A 26,301-nucleotide genomic window follows, 5' to 3' on the forward strand; every position below is an offset into this window, starting at 1 on the left:
TATATTAGTTTGTCTACGTTTGGGATTGGATTATGTGAATAAACGTTTGTGTTTTATGATGACCACAGATGATTGAGTGCATATCTACACATCTAAATATGTGCGTATGTATTCACCCCCTTTGTTAGGAAGCCCATAAAAAGCTCTGGTGAAAACAATTACCTTCAGAAGTCACATAATTAGTGACATGATGTCACCTGTGTGCAATCTAAGTGTCACATGATCTGTCATTACATATACACACCAGAGGCTGCAACACCTAAGCAAGAGGCATCACTAACCAAACACTGCCATGAAGACCATGGAACTCTCCAAACAAGTCAGGGACAATGTTGTTGAGAAGTACAAGTCAGGGTTAGGTTATAAAAAAATATCCAAATCTTTGATGATCCCCAGGAGCACCATCAAATCTATGATAACCAAATGGAGAGAACATGGCACAACAGCAAACCTGCCAAGAGACGGCCTCCCACCAAAACTCACGGAGCGGGCAAGGAGGGCATTAATCAGAGAGGCAGCACAGAGACCTGAGGTAACCCTGGAGGAGCTGCAGAGTTCCACAGCAGAGACTGGAGTATCTGTACATAGGACGACAATAAGCCGTACGCTCCATAGAGTTGGGCTTTATGGTAGAGTGGCCAGAAGAAAGACATAACTTTAAGCTAAAAAACAAAAAGGCACGTGGGAGACTCCCAAAATGTATGGAGGAAGGTGCTCTGGTCTGATGAGACCATCAAAGAAAACGCTATGTCTGGCGCAAACCCAACACATCACATCACCCAAAGAACACCATCCCCGCAGTGAGACCTGGTGGTGGCAGCATAATGCTGGGGGGACTGGGAAACTGGTCAGAGTGGAGGGAAAGATGGATGGGGCTAAATACAGGGATATTCTTGAGCAGAACCTGCACCACTCTGTGCGTGATCTGAGGCTAGGATGGAGGTTCACCTTCCAGCAGGACAATGACCCCAAACACACTGCTAAGGCAACACTGGACTGGTTTAAAGGGTTTCTGTCACCCCACAAAACTAATTTTTTTTTTTTTTGGATAGTTATATTCCTTATAGCGCGATATAGGAGAATATAATAGTCTTACTTACTTTCATGCGGCCGATTCTTTAGAAAACGAAGTTTTATAATATGTAAATCAGGGCTCTACCAGCAAGTAGGGCGTCTACTTGCTGGTAGCCGCAGCAGAAAACCGCCCCCTCGCCGTGTTGATTGACAGGGCCAGCCGTGATCTCCTCCTCCGGCCGGCCCTGTCAGTATTTCAAAAATCGCGCGCCTCTGGTCATTCGGCACAGGCGCTCTGAGATGAGGAGGCTCGTCTCCTCAGTGCGCCTGTGCCGATGACGTCTTCTCTTTCGGTTATGTCATCGGCGCAGGCGCACTGAGGGAGTTCTGAGGAGACGAGCCTCCTCATCTCGGAGCGCCTGCGCCGAATGAACAGAGGCGCGCGATTTTTGAAATACTGACAGGGCCGGCCGGAGGAGGAGATCACGGCTGGCCCTGTCAATCAACACGGCGAGGGGGCGGTTTTCTGCTGCGGCTACCAGCAAGTAGACGCCCTACTTGCTGGTAGAGCCCTGATTTACATATTATAAAACTTCGTTTTCTAAAGAATCGGCCGCATGAAAGTAAGTAAGACTATTATATTCTGCTATATCGCGCTATAAGGAATATAACTATCAAAAAAAAAAATATGAGTTTTGTGGGGTGACAGAAACCCTTTAAGGGGAAACATGTAAATGTGTTGTAATGGCCGAGTCACAGCCCAGATCTCCATCCAATAGAAAATCTGTGGTCAGACTTAAAGATTGCTGTTCACAAGCGCAAACATCCAACCTGAAGGAGCTGGAGCAGTTCTGCAAGGAGGAATGGGCAAAAATCCCAGTGATAAGATGTGGCAACTGCTCATAGAGACTTATCCAAAGAGACTTGGAGCTGTGATTGCCGCAAAAGGTGTCTCTACAAAGTACTGACTTTAGGGGGGTGAATAGTTATGCACATTGACTTTTACTGTTATTTTGTCCTATATGTTGTTTGCTTTACAATAAAAAACAAACCAAAAAAAAACAAAACATCTTTAAACTTGTGGGCATGTTCTGTAAATTACATGATGCAAATCCTCAAACAATCCATGTTAATTCCAGGTTGTGAGGCACCAAAATACGAAATAAGTCAAGGGGAGTTAATACTTTTGCAAGGCCCTGTAATACTCTACACTTATTTATGTGGAGCATGCGCATGCACTCAGGAAGGAAACCCTGTCCCCGGCGACAAGAGGACACGCAGGAAGCAAGGAGGCGAGCGGGACAGGAAGCAGTGATCTCGTGTTCACCACGTCAGCACAGGGGAGGAGGAGCCAAGCAGAGTGCAGCGCATGCGCACATGAGGAGGAGTATTAATGCTCCATATTGGAGAAGGGCAGAATGACCCGGGGAAACGGAGAGATTCAGGAATTCCTTGTATTTCTTCATTCAGTCCCTCCGGTGTCAGAGTCCGCATCCTGACCCTCCAGAAGTCTTCTCCACCGATCAGCCGTGCAGACCCATCTCTACACCATGTGGGTATCAAACCGCCATCTTTATTATGTGAGATGGTGAAATGACGGACAAACTGCGGTTAGATTTCCCTGCATTAACCCCTTCAGAAAAAATTAGGAAAAATTCACCGTTTTCAAAATTTTTATTTTCCGGCAGATAGTGATACCTCGTAAACTAGTTATTACTTTACATTCCCCATATGTCTACTTTATGTGCCTCATTCTTTAACCACTTAAGGACCACAGGTTTATACCCCCCTAGTGACCAGGCCCTTTTTTACAAATCGGCACTTCACAACTTTATCGATTTTATTGCTCGGTCATGCAACTTGGCACCCAAAAGAATTTTACCTCCTTTTCTAATCCCAAATACATCTTTCTTTTGGTGGTATTTAATTGCTGCTGACATTTTTTCATTTTTCTGATATTTTCTAAATAGTCCGCAATTTTCAAAAAAAAAAGTGTATTTTTAACTTTCTCTGGTTAAATTGTTCAAATATAATTACATTTCTATGCAAGTTTGTGTCAGAATTTATTGTGCTACATGTCTTTGATAAAAAAAAAAATGCAATAAGTGTATATTTATTGGTTTGCGCAAAAGTTATAGCGTTTACAAACTATGGTACAAAAATGTGAATTTCCGCATTTTGAAGCAGCTCTGACTTTCTGAGCACCTGTCATGTTTCTTGAGGTGCTAGAATGCCAGGATAGTATAAATACCCCCCAAATGACCCTATTTTAGAAAGAAGACACCCCAAAGTATTCGCGGAGGGGCATGGTGAGTTCATGTATGATTTTTTTTTTTTTCACAAGTTTCACACTTTCTGAGGAAAAAAAATAAATAATAAAGTTTCCATTTCTGCTAACTTCTGGCAAAAAAATATAAAATCTCCCACAGACTCACTAGGCCCCTCAGTGAATACCTTGGGGTGTCTACTTTCTGAAATGAGGTCATTTGTGGGGTGTGTTTACTGTTCTGGCATTTTGGGCGGGGCTAAATTGCGAGCAACCCTGTAAAGCCTAAAGGTACTCGTTAGACTTTCGGCCCCTTTACGCACCTAGGCTGCAAAAAAGTGTCACACATGTGGTATTGCCGTACTCAGGAGAAGTAGAGCAATGCTTTTTGGGGTGTATTTTTACATATACCCATACTGTGTGTGAGAAATATCTCTGTAAATGACAACTTAAAATTTTTTTTTATACAAAGTTGTAATTTTACAGAGATATTTCTCTCAGCTAGCATGGGTATATGTAAAAATACACCCCAAAACACATTGCCCTACTTCTCCTGAGTACGGCGATACCACATGTGTGACACTTTTTTGCAGCCCAGGTGCACAAAGGACCCAAATTCCAATGAGTACCTTTAGGATTTCACAGGGCATTTTTACGCATTTGGATTCCAAACTACTTCTCATGCTTTAGGGCCCCTAAAATGCCAGGGCAGTACCCATTTTTTGACATTTTGGGCTAACTAAATTTAGGGGGTATTCCTCTGAGACTACCCAGGAAAAAGAGCACACCTGCCTAGTAAAGTAGTAGCGCCGCAGCGATTTTTACGGTGTTTTTGCAGTGATCAGAAAAAAAACATTTCTGTCACTGCGGTGGGGCGGACTGAACGCAAGTGTAAGCACAAGATCAGGCGAACACTGCGTTTTTTGTAGAGCCTAAGGTGACCCTAATGTACTGATATAGATCTGATTGCGATCAGTCTTGATCACTTACAGATACTATATAGTACTAATGCTGATTAGCAACAGCGATGACGCTAATCAGCGACTAATCAGTGACTGCGGTGGGCTGGGCGCTAACTACCTAACAAGTAGCTAGCTAACTGGCGGTGATAAGGGACCCTTACAGGGGGGTGATCAAGGAGTCTATATGGGGTGATCAGGGGTTAATAAGGGGTTAATAAGTGACGGGGGGGGTGTAATGTGTGTGTGTGTGGTGCTTGGTGCTACTTACAGAGCTGCCTGTGTCCTCTGGTGGTCGATCCAAGCAAAAGGGACCACCAGAGGACCAGGTAGCAGGTATATTAGACGCTATTTACAAAATAGCGTCTGATATACCTATTTGATTGGTTCTTTTACAAATCTACAGCCTACCAGCCAATGATCGCTGCCGGCAGGCTGTAGTTAAACTTGAATACTGCGCAATCCTGTGAGACCTGAGAGCGCTGCCGTCTGGACGCCTATCAGCGTTACCGTGACGGCAAGTGGTTAAATGTCATTTTATTTTTTTAGAACAGTTTTAGAAGTTTATAGACCATTCTTAAAAATTTTATGCAAATTTCCCAAACCTACTTTTTAAAGGGGTTCTCCGGGCTTTTAATATTGATGACCTATCCTCAAGATAGGTCCTCAGTATCGGATTGGCGGGGATTCGACATCCGGCACCCCCACAGGTCAGCTGTATGAGGTGAAGGCGCGCGCCGTCTCCTGTCCTGCTCGCCGCTGCCATGTCTATGGCAAGCAGGAAGAGAGACAGGAGACGGCAGGCGCACACAGCGTGTACCTTCTCTTCATACAGCTGATCAAGTGGGGGAGCCGGGTGTCGGACCCCCCCCCCCCCCCTCCCCGATCTAATATTGATGACCTCCCCTCACCTATGATCTCGATGCGCTGCTGGATCCTATAGTTCTCTCGTCTGCCGGCACAATTACTTGCGTGTGTGTAGTAGGGATATGGGAACGCCGACTTCTGCTGTTTCAGTGTCCTGAATGGTATGAAGGATATGTTTATTCCTCTCAATAGGTTGGTGCCGCAATTGCACTCGATGGATTAATACAGCAGTTACAGCAGACGCATTTCGAAACTGTACGTTTTGTTCCTCAGTGGTTGCAATAGTATAAAAATGAGGGACCAATCGCTCCTTATCCGGAGCTGTGCTGATATCAGAACCTGGGCCGGACCGTGTCAGGCTGTTTTTGTAGTATTCTAGTCATTCACAATGCACACCCTGCGGTTTTTTCACTTGTTCTATATACCAACAAATTAAACCTACAAATGATCTAGATTATAAAATCCAATATATAGAAAATACTAAACATCCAAGTTGATCAACAAGCCATAAAACTGGGAATAAAAATTATAGAATAAAATAGACACATGTAGTGTAAAAGGGCTAATGTGATCTTCATTCCGGGGTGTTAGTTCGCTCTGCAGGTCTGTCTTCATTTTATTCTATATATTTTTTATTCCCAGTTTTATAACTTGTTGATCAGCTTATGTTTTGTATTTTATATATATTGGATTTTATGACATCATGAAACTGCCTTGACCTCACACATGTTTCGATCCCTATAAAAAGAGAGAACACAACATCTACACTTTATTATCTCCTCCGATGTCTCCTCTTATCTGCAGTTATTGTATTTTACATGGGATTTTGTAGGATTTCCCATCATCTCATCTTCTTTCCATTCAGGTTCCTACAATATAGGATCCGCTCAGTGGAGATCTTCTATATAAGATCCTTCTCCTGATTGACCCATCAAGGATGGACAGGGACAAGATGGCGGAGAGTATAATAAATCTCACCCTAGAGATCCTCTTCCGGCTTACTGGAGAGGTGAGAGATTCTGATGTCACATTACATTGTCTTATCTATGTTACTAACAGATGGACATGACTGGAGAGGTGAGGGACTCTGGGGATGTATGGAGTGATATTTATTACTGTGTCTTTCCATAACCAGGACTACACAGTAGTGAAGAAGACCTCTAGTGAGCGCTGTCAGGACCCTGTGTCTGAAGGATGGAGAAGAACCCTGAGCCCAATCATGGGGCCTCCACCTCACCCCCTGATACATGAGGAAATCAATAGAGAGAAGATCCTAGAACTCGCCAACAAGATGATTGAGCTGCTGACTGGAGAGGTGACACTGCTGGGAATGCTGGGACATTATACAGGAACGCTATGAAGGGATCTGGGTGATGACTGTATCATTGTGTTGTCAGGTTCCTATAAGGTGTCAGGATGTCACCGTCTATTTCTCCATGGAGGAGTGGGAGTATTTAGAAGGACACAAAGATCTGTACAAGGACGTCATGATGGAGGATCACCTGTCCCTCACATCACCAGGTAATAGACATGACTAAATACACACGTCCTCATTATCTGTATGTAAGGAATTAATTCAGTCACTGGATGTGTTTCCCACAGATAAGGAAGAGAGACGAACACCGGAGAGATGTCCCAGTCCTCTTCTTCCACAGGATGGTTCAGAAGAACATCACAATGTCCCACAGGATGATAAGGTAGATGGAGATAAGGTCTCATGAAATGTCCCCTATGATCTGTAGAAGGCTGTGAAGATCTTGTCTTCAGTCTTGTTTTATCCACCAGTATTATATGTTTTTATCCTTCTGTAATGAGAAAGATGGAGATGGCAGGATTTAGGGTTGTTTTGGGTATCAAAATTTCGATACCCAATTGATACTTTTACACCAGTATCGATTCGGTACCGGGATGTTCATTTTTTCAATAGCGCAGTCTAGTATCTCCTCTTGTAAGAGAACATGGCATGTGCTATCCGGCCAAGGAAGGAGGGAGGTAGGGAATTCCGCCCTCCTATGACGCGGCCGCCGCTGAGCCCAATGAATGGGCGGCTAATTAATGCAGGAGGAGGTAATAAACTGTAGCGCCGTCTGAGCTAGGGAGCTCGGTGAACGGCAGCAGCCTCCTCCTTGTGTCCTCCCCAGCATCATCCCGAGCCCCAGTGCCAGTGAAAAGCAGCCTGGCCACTGCGCCACCAATGATAATTTACTTTTAATACAGATACAGGAGGCGGGTGCGGCACCTGATGGGTTAACTGCCGCTGATCGTAGATCCCTGATTCTGCCGCCAGCACCTGCCGCCTGCATCTGTATTTAAGGTTAATTATCATTGGTGGAGCACCCTCCCCCCCAGTATTAAAAACATTGGTGGCTCAATGCGCCCCCCCCCCTCCACCCCCTCAGTACTAAAATCATTGGTGGCAGTGGCCACAGGTTCCCCTCCCCTCCTCTTCTTTGGTGGTTCAATGGCATTGTGATCGGAGCCCTAGCAGTGTAATCCTGGGGCTCTGATCGGTTACCATGGCAGCCAGGATGCTACTGAAGCTGTCCATGGTCAGCTCCCTGCTGCTGTGTGTACTATGCACAGGGCAGCAGGGAGAGTGTGAGATCCTATTCACCCTAATACAGCTCTATCAGGGTGAATGGGACAAGGGATTACAAGATCCCAGGTTATGGCCCCTAAGGGGGGAAATAGTTATTAACCGCCTCCGGATCGCGTTCCGGAGGCGGCAGCTCCAGGCAGAGTCACGCATATACGCGTCATCTCGCGAGACGCGAGATTTCCTGTGAACGCTCGCACAAGGCGCGCGCGTTCACAGGAACTGCAGGTAAGCGAGTGGATCTACAGCCTGCCAGCGGCGATCGTTCGCTGGCAGACTGTAGATGCGATTTTTTTAACCCCTAACAGGTATATTAGACGCTGTTTTGATAACAGCGTCTAATATACCTGCTACCTGGTCCTCTGGTGGTCCCCTTTGCTTGGATCGACCACCAGAGGACACAGGCAGCTCTGTAATAAGTAGCACCACACTACACTACACCCCCCCTGTCACTTATTAACCCCTTATTAACCCCTGATCACCCCATATAGACTCCCTGATCACCCCCCTGTCATTGATCACCCCCCTGTCATTGATCACCCCCCTGTAAGGCTCCATTCAGATGTCCGTATGTGTTTTACGGATCCACGGATACATGGATCGGATCCGCAAAACACATACGGACGTCTGAATGGAGCCTTACAGGGGGGTGATCACCCCATATAGACTCCCTGATCACCCCCCTGTCATTGATCACCCCCTTGTAAGGCTGGCTCCATTCAGAGGTCCGTATGTGTTTTGCGGATCCATGGATCGGATCCGCAAAACACATACGGACGTCTGAATGGAGCCTTACAGGGGGGTGATCAATGACAGGGGGGTGATCACCCCCTGTCATTGATCACCCCCCCTGTCATTGATCACCCCCCTGTAAGGCTCCATTCAGACGTCCGTATGTGTTTTACGGATCCATGGATCGGATCCGCAAAACACATACGGACGTCTGAATGGAGCCTTACAGGGGGGTGATCATTGACAGGGGGGTGATCACCCCCATATAGACTCCCTGATCACCCCCCTGTGATTGATCACCCCCCTGTAAGGCTCCATTCAGAATTTTTTTTGGCATAAGTTAGTGGAAATTGTAAGAAAAAAAAAAAAAAATCTAAGTCTCATGTTCCACTAACTTGTGACAAAAAATAAAATCTCACATGAACTCACCATACCCCTCACGGAATCCAAATGCGTAAATTTTTTTTTGACATTTATATTCTCACGCTTTAGGGCCCCTAAAATGCCAGGGCAGTAAAAATACCCCACATGTGACCCCATTTCGGAAAGAAGACACCCCAAGGTATTTGCTGAGGGGCATATTGAGTCCATGAAAGATTGAAATTTTTGTCCCAAGTTAGCGGAAAGGGAGACTTTGAGAGAAAAAAAAATAATTATTTCCGCTAACTTTTTCTATGAACTCTCCATGCCCCTCATTGAATACCTTGGGGTGTCTTCTTTCCAAAATGGGGTCACATGTGGGGTATTTATACTGCCCTGGCATTTTAGGGGCCCTAAAGCGTGAGAAGAAGTCTGGGATCCAAATGTCTAAAAATGCCCTCCTAAAAGGAATTTGGGCCCCTTTGCGCATCTAGGCTGCAAAAAAGTGTCACACATGTGGTATCGCCGTACTCAGGAGAAGTTGGGCAATGTGTTTTGGGGTGTCATTTTACATATACCCATGCTGGGTGAGGTAAATATCTTGGTCAAATGCCAACTTTGTATAAAAAAATGGGAAAAATTGTCTTTTGCCGAGATATTTCTCTCACCCAGCATGGGTATATGTAAAAAGACACCCAAAAACACATTGCCCTACTTCTTCTGAGTATGGCGATACCAGATGTGTGACACTTTTTTGCAGCCTAGGTGGGCAAATGGGCCCACATTCCAAAGAGCACCTTTTGGATTTCACAGGGCATTTTTTACACATTTTGATTTCAAACTACTTCTCACGCATTAGGGCCCCTAAAATGCCAGGGCAGTATAACTACCCCACAAGTGACCCCATTTTGGAAAGAAGACACCCCAAGGTATTCCATGAGAGGCATTGCGAGTTCCTAGAATTTTTTCTTTTTTGTCACAAGTTAGCTGAAAATTATGATTTTCTTTTATTTCCTTACAAAGTCTCATATTCCACTAACTTGTGACAAAAAATAAAAACTTCCATGAACTCACTATGCCCATCACGAAATACCTTGGGGTGTCTTCCTTCCTAGTTATACTGCCCTGGCATTTTAGGGGCCCTAATGTGTGAGAAGTAGTTTGAAATCAAAATGTGTAAAAAATGCCTTGTGAAATCCTAAAGGTGCTCTTTGGAATGTGGGCCCCTTTGCCCACCTAGGCTGCAAAAAAGTGTCACACATGTGGTATCGCCGTACTCAGGAGAAGTTGGGAATGTATTTTGGGGTGTCTTTTTACATATACCCATGCTGGGTGAGAGAAATATCTCGGCAAAAGACAACTTTTCCCATTTTTTTTTTTTATACAAAGTTGGCATTTGACCAAGATATTTATCTCACCCAGCATGGGTATATGTAAAATGACACCCCAAAACACATTCCCCAACTTCTCCTGAGTACTGCGATACCACATGTGTGACACTTGTTTGCAGCCTAGATGCGCAAAGGGGCCCAAATTCCTTTTAGGAGGGCATTTTTTTTGACATTTGGATTCCAGACTTTTTCTCACGCTTTAGGGCCCCTAAAATGCCAGGGCAGTATAAATACCCCACATATGACCCCATTTTGAAAAGAAGACACCCCAAGGTATTCAATGAGGGGCATGGCGAGTTCATAGAAAAAAAATAATTTGGCACAAGTTAGCGGAAATTCTTTTTTTTTTTCTCACAAAGTCTCCCTTTCCGCTAACTTGGGACAAAAATTTCAATCTTTCATGGACTCAATATGCCCCTCAGCGAATACCTTGGGGTGTCTTCTTTCCAAATTGGGGTCATTTGTGGGGTGTTTGTACTGCCCTGGCATTTGAGGGTCTCCGCAATCATTACATGTATGGCCAGCATTAGGAGTTTCTGCTATTCTCCTTATATTGAGCATACGGGTAATGAGATTATTTTTTTTCCGTTCAGCCTCTGGGCTGAAAGAGAAAATGAACGGCACAGATTTCTTCATTCGCATCGATCAATGTGGATGAAAAAATCTCTGCCAAAAAAAAAAAATGCCAGGACATAGGAGCTCCGCCCCAACATCCAAACCCACTTAGCCCGTATGCCCTGGCAAACCAGATTTCTCCATTCACATCAATTGATGTGAATGTATAAATCATTGCCGGGATTTTATTTTTTTATATACAAAGTGTTTGCCAAAGTATATGAACACCGCCTCCCCCTCAGCTTATATGCCTCGGCAAACGTATCTTTTACTGCAGAGGAGAAATCTCATCTTGCAGCGCCGCATACACCGACTGTTGTGTAATCTGACAGCAGCGCAATGCTTCTGTCAGAATGCACATCAGTGCTGCAGCTAGTCGATCGGTTGGTCCACCTGGAAGGTAAAAAGAAAAAACCAGGCCGCAACGCAATAAATTTATTAACTTTATAATAACCTTTGAACGGAACATATAAACTTTATTTAACTTTTTGAACAGAACATTAACTTTTTTGCTTACCGGTGATTTTTTTTAAATTTTTTTTTACCTTTTATAGAACAAACCTCTCCTTCCCCATGGGACAATGTGCAAAGCGCAAATCGCCCAAAGATGTGGTGAAGTACATTATGCACTTTGTCCCAGGTGAAAGGAGAGGTTTGCAGCAGCTGTGAGTGAAAGGGCCCTAATAGCCCTGTGTGCCTGTCCTGTGAGATGCAATCTCTATGCTAAGTGTACCTGTGTGTGGTACTTCCGGAAACACTCCCCAAAGCATAGGGCAGGGTGGTCAGGACAGTCAGGACAGAAATAGCGGGTGTCACGCCTTATTCCACTCCTGCTACAGACACAACATTTTTTTCGGGGTGGCGGTCGGTTTGAGGTACCAGCAACGACACTGGGGAAATGTCGCTCGTGTAGACTGCTCACTACACTGGTGGATGGGGCCACGGAACCTCCTGGATACAGGAGGTTCTCAATGATCTCTTCCTGAAATTTGAGGAAGGATCCTGTTCTCCCAGCCTTACTGTAGAGAACAAAACTATTATATGCAGCCAATTGAATCAAATATACAGAGACCTTCTTATACCAGCGTCTGGTGTGTCGGGAAAGTAGATAAGGAGCCAACATCCGGTCATTGAAGTCCACCTCTCCCATGAGCAAATTATAGTCGTGGACACAGAGGGGCTTTTCAATGACACTGGTTGCTCGTTCAATTTGGATTGCCGTGTCTGCGTGAATGGAGGAGAGCATGTAAACGTCACGCTTGTCTCTCCATTTCACCGCGAGCAGTTCTTCGTTACACAAGGCAGCCCTCTCCCCTCTTGCAAGACGGGTGGTAACGAGCCGTTGGGGGAAGCCCCGGCGACTAGGTCGCACGGTGCCACAGCAGCCAATCTGTTCTAGGAACAAATGCCTGAAGAGGGGCACACTTGTGTAAAAATTGTCCACATAAAGATGGTACCCCTTGCCAAATAAGGCCTATTGCACACGACCGTATGGCTTTGGCTTTTTCAGTGTTTTGCGTTCCGTTTTTCACGGATCCGTTGTTCCGTTTTTTGTTTCCGTTGTGTTTCCGTTTCTGTTCCGTTTTTCCGTTCCGTTTTTCCGTATTGCATGTACAGTATACAGTAATTACATAGATAAAATTGGGCTGGGCATAACATTTTCAATAGATGGTTCAGCAAAAAACGGAACGGAAACGGAAGACATACGGATGCATTTCCATATGTGTTCCGTTTTTTTTTTTACTTGAATGGAGCCACGGAACGTGATTTGCGGGCAGTAATAGGACATGTTCTATGTTAAAACGGAACGGAAATACGGAAACGGAATGCATACGGAGTACATTCCGTTTTTTTGCGGAACCATTGAAATGAATGGTTCCGTATACGGAACGCAAAAAACGGCCAGTAAACGGGGAAAAAAAACGGCCGTGTGCAGGAGGCCTAAGGGTGACACCAAGTCCCAGACTGTCTTCCCACTGCTCCCCAGGTAGTCAGGGCATCTTTACCCTCATAGATCCGAAATTTGTGGGTATAGCCTGTGGCCCTTTCACAGAGCTTATACAATTTGACCCCATACCGGGCGCGCTTGCTTGGGATGTATTGTTTGAAGCCAAGGCGCCCGGTAAAATGTATAAGGGACTCGTCTATGCAGATGTTTTGCTCAGGGGTTTGGTGTTGAAGTGGTCTATGAGGGGCCGAATCTTGTGGAGCCGGTCAAAAGCTGGGTGGCCTCTGGGACGAGAGGTGCTGTTGTCGCTAAAGTGCAGGAAACGCAGGATGGTCTCAAATCGTGTCCTGGACATAGCAGCAGAGAACATGGGCATGTGATGAATTGGGTTTGTGGACCAATATGACCGCAATTCATGCTTTTTGGTTAAGCCCATGTTGAGGAGAAGGCCCAGAAAAATTTTAAATTCGGAAACTTGGACGGGTTTCCACCAGAAAGACTGGGCATAAAAGCTTCCCGGGTTGGCGGCTATAAATTCAGTGGCATATCTGTTTGTTTCTGCCACAACTAAGTCCAAGAGCTCCGCAGTCAAGAACAGCTCAAAAAACCCCAGTGCCGATCCGATCTGAGCTGTCTCAACCCGAACTCCAGACTGGGCGGTGAAAGGAGGAACTACAGGTGCGGCTGAAGTTGGTGACTGCTAATCAGGGTTTGCCAGCACCTCAGGGACTCTAGGGGCTCTACGGGCCTGTCTGTGCGGTGGCTGCGACGGGGTAACTATTGCACGTGCCACCGTACCAGCTTCAACTGCCCTTCTGGTGCTCGCCACTTCACCATGTTGTACGGCAGTGCTGGTACTAGGTCCAGGGAGGGCTGCGCTGCTGGTGTATGCCTCACCACGTAATCCGACAGCGCCAGCCCCACTCTGCTGCCCTTGAAGCGGATCCTGCGCAATCTGTGGTGTAGCAACACGGGGCCGGGTACGCCTGGTGCTATCAGGGACCTCAACCTCCTCGTCCGAACTTTGGGTCAGACTGCCATTGCTTTCTACAGGTTCATATTCTGACCCGCTGGATTCGTCAGATGAGGGTTCCCACTCCTCATCCGACTGGGTCAGAAGCCTATAGGCCTCTTCAGAAGAATACCCCCTGTTTGACATTTGGACTACTAAATTTAGGGGGTATTCCCTGAGACTACCGAAGAAAAAAAAGCAAGCCTGTCTTACAAATGGGAGGCTAGCGAAGTACCGGAGGCCGCTGAGATTGATATAAAATATCAAAACAGATTTTTCTTTCGCCGCAGCGCTTGTAAAGTGATTGTGCAGTGATCAGAAAATAAATAAATTTTGTCACTGCGGCGGGGCGGGCGGGGGGTGAACGCACGTGTGGGCGACCGATCAGGCCTGATCGGGCAAACACTGTGTTTTGGGTGGAGGGTGAACTAAGGTGACACTAATACTATTATAGATCTGACTGTGATCAGTTCTGATCACTTACAGATACTATAAAAGTACAAATGCTGATTAGCGATACGCTAATCAGAGAATCAGTGACTGCGGTGGGCTGGGCGCTAAATGATCGCTAACTACCTAACCAAGGGACCTAAACTATCCTAAAACCTAACCGTCAATACCAGTGAAAAAAAAAAGTGACAGTTTACACTTTTTTCCCTTTCACTAGGTGATTGACAGGGGCGATCAAGTGGTGATCAAGGGGTTAATTGGGGTGATGGAGGGATCTGGGGGCTAAGTGTAGTGTTGGGTGTACTCACTGTGATGTCTGCTCCTCTGCTGGAACCAACCGACGAAAAGGACCAGCAGAGGAGCAGAGAAGCCATTTAACACCTTATATTTATAAATATAAGGTGTTAGATGGCTTGTGATTCGATTTTTTGAAAATCATCAACCTGCCTGCGACGATCATTGGCTGGCAGGTTGATGACGAAATTGTCCTTTAACTTTTGCCGGCCCGCGATGCGCATGCGCGGGCCGGCTCTGACCGATATCTCACGTCTCGCTTAGAGGACGCGTATATGCGTCCAGGAGGAATAACAGGGCCGCCGCCAGGACGGCGCTCCTGAGGAGGTTAAATACGCAGAGTCTGAGGAAAAGCTGGCATTATATCCAGACGACATGCTATTATTTTTGGATGATGTGAGAACCTCTGTGGGTCGGGTTATGGAGATTATAGATCTGTTTGGCAGCTGCTCAGGGTTATCTATTAACTGGACCAAATCGGCGATTATGTTGATGTCTCCGCAAGAAGATAAGAGGTGGGTGGAGAAGATCCCAATCCCGAGTGTAGATACCTTTAAATATTTAGGCATTTGGGTAACCCGTAATGCACAAGATTACTGTGTTTCTAATATTCTTCCGATACTGGGGAAAATGAAACAAAAGATAGTCTTTGCTCAAACTGCCTCTTTCAATGATGGGACGGGCTAATCTGGCCAAAATGATTTTAATGCCACAATTATTATATGTCTTACATAATGCACCAATATGGGTTCCGGGGTACCTATTCCGCAGAATAGATGGTATATTTAGAGATTTAATATGGAAAAAGAAGACCGCCAGAATAGCACTAACCAAACTACATCTACCTAAGACAGAGGGAGGTATAGCCTTGCCCAACCCATGGGTGTACTATATATCTGCACAATTGCAGCATATGCAAGGATGGGGGATAGAGGATGGCAGTATTGTACTGGACTCTAGGAGGTTAATTATACAGTCCCTATTGTCTGACAAATCTTTGATGGAGGCACTAGAGGCACACAAATTTCGACTGAGATCACCGGGCCTACCTACCATGCTCCTGATGCATAAAATTTGGGAGAAAGCAAAGGAGTTGATAGGAGTTACTGGATGTACAAAATATACCCCTATTTGGAGGAATGAAAGGTTGGGGGAACTATTCCAGCTGGAAGGTTTTGACAGTTGGGAAAAAGCTGGGGTAACAAGAATAGCACATCTGTACTTCGAGAATAATCTTAAAGCCTTTCAACAACTACAGACAGAATTTCAATTGTCGAACCGTGTATTATACCAATACTTACAATTGAGACATGCCATGCAGACTCGGGAACGGAAGACTCCTCCTTTGACTGTGCACGCCATGCCGGTGATTGATTCAGTGGTGCAGGCCAGATTATCGCGCACGATTGTCTCAATGGCTTATGCCAGTCTACTAGATAAAGTAGTACGTGATCCATTAACCAGTCTTAAGACTAAGGCTTCATGCACACGAAAAAGGGGTTCTGTTGTTCCGTGATCCGGGTCCGTTTTTTCTTCCGTGTGTCTTCCTTGATTTTTGGAGGATCACCAGACATGAAAAGTGAAAAAAAAAATCTAATTCAAGTTTGCCTTGCAAATGATAGGAATAAACCCGACGCGGATGACAATCTTTTTTGCCTCCATTGACTTGAATGGGTCCGCGAACCGTTGTCCGTGAAAAAAATAGGACAGGTCCTATTTTTTTGACGGACTGGAAACACGGATCACGGACGCGGATGACAAACGGTGCATTATCCGAGTTTTCAACGGACCCATTGAAAGTCAATGGGTCCGCAGAAAATCACGGAAAACAGAACAACGGACACAGAACACAACAACGGTCGTGTGCATGAGGCCTAAATGGGAGAGGGATGTAGGAGAATTGTCGGAGGAAAAATGGAGGGATGTTTTGGGGGCAGTACCCGCGATATCTATGTGTGTGGCACATAGGCGATCGCAATTATTCCTTATTCATAGGGTATACAAGATGCCACAACTCCTGTTTAAGATTGGTCTACGTGCGGACTCTAACTGTCCTAGGTGTGCTACCCCGGATGCAGACTTGGCTCATATGTTTTGGTCCTGCACAGAACTGGAGCGTTTCTGGTGTGGAGTGTATAGACAAATAGAAAACAGCTATGGAGTTATTTTACCAAAGACTCCACTGGTGGAGTATCTTGGGTATGTAGAGGACCTAACAACCACCAATGATTATAAATTAGCAATTGCTAAATTATTGTACATTGCACGTAAATCCATTGCAAAACACTGGATACAGCCGATCTCTCCGACTAAATTGGAGTGGATAAATATGGTCGATCATATGATATCCATGGAGAGTGGATATCAGAAATTTTGGTATCAAAACAACCCAGCATGATTACAGCTGACCATAGACGTTTCATGTTGTCTGGATCTTCTCACTGTTTACTGCCTGTACAGACTTTTAAGATGGCCTTCTCTGTCAACTGCTGCAGATCTTTTGTGGCTGCACAAGAGTGGCACAGAAGTTTTCTGAGAGGTCTTAGGCCGGGACCATGCAATACTACAAATGGTCAACCAAAGTTTTGCTCGGATTGTCAGCTTGAACATGAACATCAGGAGATAAATGCATCCAGAGGCGGCTCTAGACTTTGTGAGGCCTTAGGCGAAACTCAAACATGAGCCCCCCCACGAACACAAGATATTCTTTATCCACAGGATAGGAGATAAGATGTCTGATCGTGGGGGGTGGGGGGGCTGCGCCCTGATCTGCTGCCCAGCGCCCAGAATGCTGGCTCTGCTAGGCTTCAGAGCGGCACACCCCCTCTATTCATCTCTGTGGGAGAGACAGAGATACAGCGTTCGTGTTTCTCCGACTCTCCCAAAGAGATACATGGAAGGGGCTTGTTGTCAGCACAGTACAGGGCATATATTCACAGTGTATACTAACACTTTACATTAACCCTGACTATACTGAGATGTCACAGTGCATATTAACCCTGGGCTGGCTGTACTGTATGTGACATCACTGTGCATATTAACCCTGTACTGTGACTAACAGTACATGGTTAACATGCACAGTGAGTGACATGACAGTACAGGGTATACTGGAGTGGGCACTGGGCAGGGCGGCAGCAGTGAAACACACACACACACACACACACCTTGGGCTTATATTCACTGGTTGGGCACCACTGTTGGCAACCTACTTTTCCATCATCCTCCCATCTTCTGGACAAATCATCCTACTACCCCCAATACTGTGCCGCTGTGCTCCCCAATACTATACTGCAGAAACAGATAATACCCCTGATAATACTAGTACCACACAGAGCCCCACCATATAAAATACCCCTTCTTTGTGGCCTCAGTAGAAGCCCCCATAGTGCCCCATAATAATGTGCCAGTAACAAGTGCCTCCCATAGATATCCCCCAATCATGTGCCAGTAACAAGTGCCCCCCCCCCCATGTGCCAGTAACAAGTGCCTCCCCCCATGTGCCAGTATCAAGTGCCCCCCATGTGCCAATATCAAGTGCCCCCCATGTGCCAATATCAAGTGCCTCTCCCCTCCCCCCCCCATGTGCCAGTATCAAATGCCTGTCTCCTTCCTCCCCCCCCCATGTGCCAGTATCAAGTGCCTCTCTCCTTCTCACCCCCATGTGCCAGTTTCAAGTGCTTCCCGCCGCCCCCCCCCCCCCATGTGCCAGTAACAGTCCCCACCAAAAAAGGACTTTTACTTACCTCCGCTGCGATGCAGGCCTCTTCCGGCCTGTGTCCCGCGCTGTACGGCTCAGGCGGCGGGACCATAGAGGTTCACCCCTGCCTTACAGCTACGCCCCTGATAATATTGGAAGTTGATTATTAGAAAAGCTATATAGGATTATTTTCATCAGCACATATGATTCTAACTCGCCAACAATTTTCTAGCTGCTCAGATGCATCCATACATTTTGAACCTTTGATTATGGACACCTGGTCATGTGATCTCTAGTCTGACCTCCAGTCTGAGGCTTGCTGTCTCTCTCCTGTGTGGCTGACATCCTGTGAACTACAAGATTACAGCATCAGTTATCAGATCCCTCTGGAGAGCTCCCTCCCCACCAGCTACTCCTCCTTGTCTTCTGTATCTCCCTAAACATATCATGGTGCTGAAGGTATCATCTCTACATTATCCATACACTAGAGTCTAAACCTTTGCTCTTCTAGTGTAATGGATAATGTAGAGATGATATCTTCAGCAGCATGATATGTTTAGGGACATACAGAAAGCGAGAAGAGTAGCTGGTGGGGAGGGAGCTGTGCTTTTGTGTGGCAGACCATTTTTTTCGAAATTCTTCCTGAATCTGATTAGTTTAGAATCGATTTGCTCATCTTTACTCTGAAAGTATTAATTTCAGGGACTCGTTGGCTAAACCTTAGGGCAGGGGTACTCAACTAGTTTTATTAAAGGTCCACATACCTGGGTCTGCAGTCAGGTGAAGGTCCGAGCTGAACGCCAACAGTAAAGATGCCATGTGATCCATGCGCGGGGCGCTCTGACGTTATAGTGGAGCGCCCCGGGTAAGTCCCTGAATTAGTAATGGCCACATTAGTGCCCCAGTAAGAATAATGCCCCCAGTAAGAATAATGTCCCCATTAGTGCCCCCAGTAAGAGTAATGCCCCCATTAGTGCCCCCCTTCTCTGCTTTTGCAAATAATAATAATTGGCATTCACCTGGCTGCGGTGAACATTCGCTGCTGACTGCAAGCTCAGGACCGGTGCTCCAACGTGATCACGTCTTGTAGGTCCTGTCTTGAGCTTCTAGTCAGCAGGGAGTGCTCTCCACAGCGTGAGCAAATGGAGGTGGAGGTACCGTAATTTTATAAAAATTTTTACTAGCACAAGTAGCGGTGGAGGTAAATGCTGTACTAATGGGCGTTCCATGATGGAAGGGCTCATTAGTAAGGGTACTTTCACACTTGCAGCAGGACGGATCTGACAGGCTGCTCACCCTGTCAGATCCATCTTGCCACTACTTCGCCGTGCCGCTGCTCTGTGCCCATCGACTATAATGGGGATGGGGGCAGAGCTACGGCGCAGCACGGTGAGAGGCCGCCAGACTAAAAGTACTACATGTCCGACTTTTTCGTCTGGCGGCCTCACGCCGTGCACTGCCATGCTGCGCCGTAGCTCCACTCCCGCTATAGTCAATGGGGAGTGGCAGTCCGGCGAAATAGCGGCAGGACGGATCTGACAGGGTGAACAGCCTGTCGGATCCGTCCTGCCGCAAGTGTGAAAGTACCTTAACAGTCCTTACAGGAAAATTCTGGCACCGGCAAGGGAACTAAAATACCAGCCTTGCTGGTGAACTACTGGCCGGGTGGCAACCCAAGCCACAGAACAGACATATGATAGTTTTGTTCCGCATCCAATTCCCATTATTGGGGGATTGGATGCGGCCCCTTAATTACAATGGGGCCCCAAGAGATGCAGACAGCACACTGTGTGCTGTCTGCATCTTTTTCCGCTCAATTGAAACTAAGGGGTCCGCATCCAATGCCCCAATAATGGGAAATGGATGCGGAACAAAACTATTATGGTTTGATGGGGCTTCATCACTCTATTTAATCAGGTTACCTTTAATTTTAAAGAAGATGGCCCAGGAGAGATGGGAACACCACACTGACTGGAGTCCTTTCCTGCAGTCAGTGACGTGTTCCCGCCTCTCTGTAGCCCTCTCCACGCCCCCCTTCCTACCCAAATGTGACATTTATATCATTGGTGGCAGCGGTGATGTCCCTCCCCTCTCCAGCAGAACGTAAGTGTCCTTTGGAGCTTGAAGCTCCCTTACGTGCTGCCGCTGCTGCCGGGGAGGAGGGACCTGTGAGCGCACTGAGGGAGAAAGCTCCCTCCACCTGCAGGTGCCGGATGACAGCGCTGGTGCCTGCATGTGGAGGGAGCCGTCTCTCACTGCGCCCCTGGGAAGGAGGAAGTGCGCCGGTAAGCTCCTCCTCCTGCACGTACCAGAGTGTGCAGGAGGAGGAGCGCTACATGTGGAGGGAGCCGGCCTGTCTCACTGCGCTCTGGGACAGGCGGAAGTGCGCCGGTAAGCTCCTCCTCCTGCACGGTACAGTGTGCAGGAGAGGAGGAGCGCTCTGAAGGATGGCCGGGGTCCGGACAACTGGCGCCCGCAGTCCGTATTTGGACCGCAGTCCACCAGTTGAGTACCCCTGCTTTAGACAATGAGTCCCTGAAATTAATATGTACCGTATTTTTCGCTTTATAAGACGCACTATTTCCCCCCTAAAAGTGGGGGGAAAATGGCAGTGCGTCTTATAAAGTGAACACTGCCATGTTTACTTTGGTCACGCTGATACATCGCAAGCCGCGATGTATCAGAGGGGTGGGAGGAGGGGACGGAGGCTGGCAACACTCGCGGCGGGGCCCGGTGCAGTAACTGTACTGTAATACATCGGGCCCCGCTCACGGCAATTATCACATGTACAGTCTATAATCTTCAAGCAGTATCTCTGCTTTAAACTAGGGCAATCCTCTGTAGTAGTACAACTCACTATGAAAGCGGCAGGCAGAGCGGCAGCGTAACCTCGCGATTCTCACTCATTCACGCTCCTCCCACTTCATTCATGGGAAGCTGGCAGGAGCGTGACTGACTGAGTGAGTGACGTCACGTGCTGGCCAGACTGCTGCTTTTATAATGAGTACTGTTATAGAAGAAAGCAGAGCCATTAAAAGATTTTACATATAAAGTCTACTGTGTGCCCTGTGGTGTAATGGGGGTCACTATTCGCACAGGGACAATATACTGTGACACATATGATACTGTGACCAGCATAAGATCATCTTATGCTGGTCACAGTATCATATGTGTCACAGTATATTGCCCCTGTGTGAATAGTGACCCCCATTACATAAGATGCTATATATGATGCTACATCCCCCGTAGTAGGGTATCATCCACACATCCCCCTCATAACAGTGCGTCATCCACAGATCCCCCATAACAGTGTCATCCACAGATCCCCCATAACAGTGTCATCCACAGGTCCCCCCATAACAGTGCGTCATCCACAGGTCCCCCCATAACAATGCATCATCCACAGGTCCCCCCATAACAGTGCGTCATCCACAGGTCCCCCCATAACAGTGCGTCATCCACAGGTCCCCCCATAACAGTGCGTCATCCACAGGTCCCCCCATAACAGTGCGTCATCCACAGGTCCCCCCATAACAGTGCGTCATCCACAGACCACCATTAGTTCAAAAGCACACCTTTTGGTTCAATTTTTTTTTTCTTATTTTCCTCCTCAAAAATCTAGGTGCGTCTTATCATCAGGTGCGTCTTATAAAGCGAAAAATACGGTAATTGGTCTGCCATACAAAAACAAAGCTTATGAGATTTGTTTCAGATGAATCAGTTGAAAACAGTGCCCAGTGCGTTTAATGTCAGTATTAGCAGGGAAAACCATGAAGAAGGTAGAGGACTGTGGATAACATGACACTGGGAGGACGTGGGGAGGGGCAGAGTCTGACAAAGGACGATTATAGACACAAGCCACTAACGTAGTGTGATAGGAACACTAAAGAGAGGGAATGTGCTTAAAGTGGTTGTCCCACCTCACTTGTCATCATTCAGACAGCCTGAGCCCACCCTGTCTTAGAGTCGGTAAACCAGGTTTACTTAGTCTCTTTGATAAGAAGTTGTGGTGGCTCAGTCGGTAGAGTGTGTGGGTTTATCTATTGGATTCTACAGTGCAGCCAGGCGTTTTTTTTTTTGTGTGCAATTCATTGTGTGCAATTTTAAATGGTGGAATTAGAAAGCACAACTTTTCCTACAAAAAACAAGCCCTCTTAAGGCTATATGAAAGAAAAAATTTAAAAAAGTAATGGCCACAGGAAGGCAGGGAGTGAAAAATGAAAGCAGAAAAACTGAAAATCAAAGGGTTAAACACGTTGCATTATAGCACAAACATGTTACAGCAACTGCACCAATTTTATATCCATATTATTAAACACATAGTTCAAAGACATTTTACAACAAATGCTGTATTGTTATATTGTGTTAGTGGACATACTAGTACATCAGACTGTGTGTTTCAAAGACATTTTAGTACACAGTTCTCGTTGTTTTACCACTGATATTAAATGCATAGTTATTAGACATTTCACTGCATTCTTCCCAAAGTAAATTGTCAATACCAGTGTGGAGTGTGTTTGTAGAAGTGGAGAGACATTTAATTGTGCTACTGTCTTTAAAATACAAAAAACACACTTGCCATTTTGCTTGTCCTGTTAAATAATCTGTCTGTACCAAACCCCTGACTTTTCATTTATAGGCCTCATAATAAAATGTCTCAGAAATGGAATAGTGCAGAATGAAAGACCCATGCCTCGTCCTCCCAGAGTCAGAATGTATGTAGTACCAGCAGTATCAGTACCTGCCAGGAGTAGTAGTAGTTGGCCACAGTTCTCCCTGGCTCCTAATATTATTGAGGATAAAGAGGATGTAATTGTGGACTGGATGGCTCAGCGTTTAGAATACCATGAGGAGGAGATTCGGGGGAGGAGGGGAACCCCATGCATAGTTGTGTTTCTGGTGGTAGGAGCAGTGGCACCTGTAGCTTCACTGGTGGTGGTAGGAGCAGTGGCACCTGTAGCTGCACTGGTGGTGGTAGGGGCAGTGGTAGCAGCAGTGGAACTCAAGGCAAGTATAAAGCAGGTAATCTGGAGGGGGCTAGGAAGCCCATGATGACATATCAGTTTTCATGGCGGGGAGGTTGAGGACTATTACAATGATTGTGTGTTGGACAGGATCTGGGAGCTAGATCAGGGAGCTGAGAAGAAGGCAACATCAGAGTAAGAGGATGGTGGCAGTGACAGCAATACAGAGTGAAGGCAACATGCAGTTAGAACCTACCAGGGCCAGATCTGCTTCTAGTATTGTCCGTTTGGGAACTGGTGATGCTGATGATACTGTGGTTGCAGGCTCAAAACGTGCCAGACCTCAAACAAGCTCGGCTGCAGCTAGCTCTGTGTGGAGTGTGCAAGTATCTCCTGTCTGACAGTTGTTCTCTACGGTGCTGGAAAACAAAAGCAATGCCCTGTGCAAGATCTGCCAGATTACAATAAGCCATGAGGGTGACAGAGGTGTCTGCCAGCTACCACAACAAGAGATTCCTTTTTCTCCCAGTCTCCTTTGTGGCAGCCAGGCGGCATCCACGTGCAGTACTGTGTCCAAGTCCCCATCAGTTACTGCTCCTCCTGCTCAGACTATGCCTCCTTCTATTCTGTCCCACCATCAGCCATCGATAATGGAATGTGTGGCCAAGAAACAACTCTGCTTGCACAAGTTGCTGGTGGTGCAGTCTCTGTGGTACCACTTTGTGGACTCTGTTGCCTTTAGGGGGCTAATGGCACGTGCTCAGCCTCACTAGACCTTATCTAGCTGGCATTTAAAAAAAAAAAAGCCATCCCTGCTTTGTACTCTCAAGTGGCGGTGAATGTAGGCCACTCCTTGCAATTCTAGCTGTGCAGCAAGGTGCACACAATGGACACTTGGAGCAACGGTTACGGACTGGAACAGTTCATGCCTGTTCCAGCCTGTTGCAGCGAGGCAGCACTGTAGCAAGAAGGCCAGGTCCTATTGACACCTCCACGTGTGTCCCGACACCAGGCACTTATCGGCCTCCTCCATGGATATCCTCCTGTCCCAAACAGAAGCAGGGCAGAACATCGCTCCCACTCCCCCTTCTTCCTATCATGTGAAGCATTGCCATGCTGTTTTAGAGCTGATCTCCCTGGGTGATAGTAGCCACATAGCCAAATACTTTCTAAAGGGCATCAAGCAGCAAACAACCGCGCTGGCTGTCTCCTCACCTAACTCCAACTGGGCAAGGTGGTCAGAGACAATTGCAGGAACATTGTGGCTGCTTTGTGTTTGGGAGAAATAACACATGCTCCCTGAATGATGCATGTGATAAATCTAGTCGAGCAGCGTTTGTTAAAAAAAAGTACAGTGACTTTGGAAGGGACTAATAATAGTAATAATAATCATATAATATAATCGTAATCAGTTCTCACCTCTCCTGTCCTTATACTATAAACAGTGATAAGCAAGGTGTTCTAGTGGTGATAGATAATCAGTTCTCACCTCTCCTGTCCTTATACTATAAACAGTGATAATCAGGATGATCTAGTGGTGATAGATAATCAGTCCTCACCTCTCCTGTGTTCTCCGCTGTCCCTTATACTAGGTACAGTATCCTCATGCCTGCAGTCATCCCAAAACTGGAAGATAGATCAGGAAGACAGAATTAAAGGGTTTGTTCAGGAATAAGTAACTTTTCACATCCGCAGCCTCTACTATGGAAAGAGTCATACGTACCTGCTACCCTTAGCTCTGGTGATGTGTGCCAGCTCCTGTGTGTCCATCTTCTAGTAAATGTTGTTTGCTTCCTCGCCCGCACAGGCATGGTCATCTGCTTTAATGCTGCCAATGACTTGCTTCAGTGGTGATGTGTATCTTGTGGACATGTTACCCCTGAATCCAGTCATTGGCTGCAGCAGAGCAGATGATTATGCCCATTCCGAGGAGGTAAATAAGCCACGGACTGAAAGAACTTTGGCTTACCGGCTTCACAGTCCTGGGACGGCCAGCAAGGGTAACAGGTGCACAAACAATGTAATGTTATATACACACAATGTAATGTTATATACACACAAGGTAATGTTAGGGATGGAATATAAGGGCTACTCTCCCTGCATTGCAAACTGGTTGGAATAATGAAGCAATCAGATTGGATTTATACAGGAGACCTGCAGATATTTGGGTCAGACAACTCCTGCTGTCCAGTCGTTTTTGGTCGCCTTTTCAGGTCATATAAAACCTTCCACACGACTTCTCCAACCGTCTGATGACTTCTACAATATTTCTTTCACAGCTTGTGAATCCGGGTGAAGATCTGAACAATATTAATCCTACAGAGACATATGTGAGGGGTGATGAGCAGAGGACAGAGGACATTCCTACAGATAACCGCCCAGGTGAGTAGTGACCACTAAGTAAAGCAGAGAGGTCTCTAAGATTCTGCTTATATAAATACAAAGAAAAAGATAGATATATTGTGCAATGTGGGAATAATGATATTACAATTATTATTATTATTGATGAGTATATATGAAAGTATAAAGGAACAAAAATACATATCACATACGGAGAGACTTGTACACAGTAACAATTACTAATAATTACTACTAATAATAAAGTTACTCCCAAGACCATTGGGAGACGCCATATGGAGTAGGAACACTAGATGTCTGCAGGAGTTCCTACCTTTAGATGGACACCCTCATCTTAGGGTGCCGTCCTACACGGAAGTGTGACCATACACTCCATCTGAGTGCTTTCGTCTGGGACCAACCGATTTCCCCGATAGAAGAAACACTAGCTCCGTGTACCCTGATGAATCTAGGGCTAAATATAAATAGATGAAACGCGTTGGGACACACATCTTTTTATTTGAGCACGTCTTTATAGGGACACACATCTTTTTGGTTGTTCCTTTATAGTTTTCTAGCAATTTTCAGGTAACTCTTGAAGACTGATAGAAGCAGCTGGAATGTCGGGATTTTCCTGCCCCACTAGCCATGTACCACCTTCTAGGCAATTGTCAGTGTTAAAGGGGATATTAATTATTGATATTTATGCAAATCTCAATAATTAATATTCATAAATAGGTGTGAATTGTCTAGTGATGCCTCCGCCTATTTATCCCAATTAAATAAACGCTACTGATTA

At 46.1% G+C, this 26,301-nt stretch overlaps 2 protein-coding genes and 1 long non-coding RNA gene across 3 annotated transcripts in view; 2 read left to right on the forward strand and 1 right to left on the reverse strand.

The window, feature by feature from the left end:
- The window catches only part of LOC121003515, a gene marked incomplete at its 5' end in the record, with an annotated part of 1,598,977 nt that overhangs the window by 1,183,697 nt on the left and 388,979 nt on the right, over positions 1-26,301 (reverse strand).
- The window catches only part of LOC121004233 (gastrula zinc finger protein XlCGF17.1-like), a 90,179-nt gene that overhangs the window by 49,489 nt on the left and 14,389 nt on the right, over positions 1-26,301 (forward strand). The gene's annotated exons all lie outside the window — the stretch shown is intronic.
- Positions 6,582-25,498, forward strand: LOC121003589. The gene is made up of 3 exons (XR_005779530.1): positions 6,582-6,627; positions 6,709-6,803; positions 25,445-25,498. It is a non-coding gene; the product is annotated as an uncharacterized LOC121003589 (long non-coding RNA).

This window comes from Bufo bufo, chromosome 6, assembly GCF_905171765.1.
Source record: "Bufo bufo chromosome 6, aBufBuf1.1, whole genome shotgun sequence".
Lineage (NCBI taxonomy): Eukaryota > Metazoa > Chordata > Amphibia > Anura > Bufonidae > Bufo > Bufo bufo.